This window comes from Pongo abelii, chromosome 7, assembly GCF_028885655.2.
Source record: "Pongo abelii isolate AG06213 chromosome 7, NHGRI_mPonAbe1-v2.0_pri, whole genome shotgun sequence".
In the NCBI taxonomy this organism is placed as follows: Eukaryota; Metazoa; Chordata; class Mammalia; order Primates; family Hominidae; genus Pongo; species Pongo abelii.
The window spans coordinates 61,399,953-61,402,709 of record NC_071992.2 but is presented as its reverse complement, the minus strand read 5'-3'; positions in this window follow the sequence as shown (position 1 = coordinate 61,402,709).

Here is a 2,757-nt window from a genome sequence, read left to right as displayed (position 1 = left end):
GGGTGCTGGGCTCACCAATATGACACCATTCCACATGTGGAAAAAACCCAGCCAAGTTATGAGAGCCAAAACACCCCTATAATGGACCCAGGATATGTCAAAATACCTTCTTTGGCTCCAGCACAGGCATGAGAGTCACAGTATCAGGATGCTGGGCCCAGCAATATACCATAATTCTCTCTATATGCAGGACCCAGGCAAAACAGTAACACTATCTGAGTGCTGGACCCTGCAATAGGTCAAAATTTCTGTTTGTGGGCATGGTTTGAGGAAAAAAGGAGTCAAATAACCTGAGTGCTGGGCTCAGCAATATGCCATAATACCCTGATTGTAAAGATCAGGCAGAAGAAGAGAGTCACTTCACTTAGGTCATGGGCTCAGAGATATATCCCAATGTCCCCAGTAGGCAGGGCCCAGGCAGAAAAGGAGAGAGTCATATCACAAAGGTGCTTCCCTAGTTATATGTCACAATCTAAGATGTGGGCAGAAACCAGGCAGAAGAGCCACATTTCTTGGGTATAGCCTCAAGTAATTTGTCACCACACCCTATGTAGAAAGGTTTAAAGAAAAAAAGAGAATCACACCACCTGGGTGCTGGCTCAGCAATATGTAATAATTCCCTCTCTTGGCAGAGTCCAGGACAGAGAGGAGAGTCATGTCACCTAGGTTTTGCACTCAGTGGTATCTCACAATTTCTTCAGTGGCAGGATCCAGACAGGAGAGGACAGCCACATTACATAGATGCTATATCTAGTGATATGTCACAGTGTCCCCTGTGGGCAGGGCACTGGCAGCAGAGATATATCAACTAGCCAATATGCCTGGACGTATGTGAAAATATCCCCTGTTTGCAGGGCCCAGGCAGAAGAGTCACATTATCATGATTCTGACCCAGTGATATGTAACAATGCACTTACGGAAAGAAATTTAAACCAAAAAGTCTCAACACTGGGGTACTAGTCGAAGGGATATGACACAATCTCCTCATCGTGAAGGGTGACACCATTAATTGTTAGCTAGTTGTGTATATGAGTGTCATAATATCCTGTGTGTGCTGGCCATTGTATGACACTCTCTACAACATCTGAGAACTTGATACAACATGCATGAGAGTTGGAAACCTCTCTGAGGTCTACATGCTTATATGGACTCACGATCTTACATATTGCTCTAATCCCAGGTATGACAGTCAACAGCTCTCCAATAGGCTGGTTTCAGGGATGAGACCATTATTATGCCTGTGAGCTGGGTCAGAAAATGAGCCACCATCCCACCTGTGGGCACATTCACTTATGAAAGTCACAATTCCAAATTTGTGCTGTATTCACTTGTTAGACTCAGGACCTCAACAATGGGCATTGTAAATGTAGGATGGTAACAACTTTTACTTTCAACTGAGTGTGTAGTCGAGAGTCACAATCTTAACATTTTGCTAGGCCCTGTTATGAAACTCTGTACCACCCAAGAAGTTTTTATGATATGAGTTAGTGTTGTAAACTTCAGTGAGCTTTGTACAAATATGCAATGAAGGACCTTACCTATTGACCTAAACCTAGTGGTGAGAGGCATAATATCTCCTATTGGCTGAACTCCAATAGAAGCTTGATCATCACACCTTTGAACTGAATCAAGGTATTTGTCATAATCCCATTTGTGGGCAGAAAACTAGGCAGAAGATTAACATCACTTAGGTACTGTGTCAAGCAATATGTCATGATGCCCTCTCTAAGCAGCGCCTAGGAAAGAGAGTCATATTAACTGGGGGCTGAAGCCAGCAATATGATACAACCACATGTGAAAGAAACCCAGTAAAGTGATGAGAGCTAAAACACCTACAAAATGGGCCAAAGTTATGTCAAAATACCTTCTGTAGCTCAGGCACAAGCAGGATAGTCACATAATTAGGGTGCTGGGTCAAGCATTATGCCACAATTCCACCTTTATGCATGACCTAGTCAGAAGAGTAACATCATCCAGGTGCCGGGCCCTAAAATATGGCAAAAGTCCTATTCATGGCCATTGTTCAGCAAGAAGACAAGAGTCACATTACCTAAGTGCTGGGCTCATCAATATGTCACAATCATCCCGTTGTAAAGGCCCAGACAGAATAAGAGAGTCACATCACTTAGGTCATGGGCTCAGATATATGGCCCAATGTCACCAGTAGGCAGGGCTCAGGCACAAAAAGAGAGTCATATCACCTACGTGCTTCTTTACATATATGTCACAATTTATTATGTGGGCAGAAACCAGGCTGAGAGCCACATCACCTGGTCCTGGGTACTGAGATATTCACAAGTCCCCCTTAGAAAAGGATTCAGGCAAGAGAGTTACATCACCTATGTGCAGGTTCCACCCTCATGTCACAATGCTCCATGTGGGCAGAGCCAAGCAGGAAGTCACATCAGCTGGGTGAGGGACCCAGAGATATGTCACAAAGCCTTCCTGAAAGAATGGCCCTGGCAAAAGAGTACCATCACCTTTGTGCCTGGCCTAGCAATATGTCACTACTCAAGTGGGCAGGTCCTACGCAGAAGAGCCATATCACCTACATGATAGGAACTGTGATATGTCAAAATGCCCTCTTTTGGGCCTGGCCCTGGCAAAAGAGTATCATCACCTGTGTGCCTGGCCTGGGAATACATCCCTATTTTGCCCTGTGTACAGAGCCCATTCCATAGAGGAGAGCTACATCTTCTAACCGATGGACACAGTGATATGTCACGGTTATGTCTGTGGGCATGGTGCAGGCAAAAA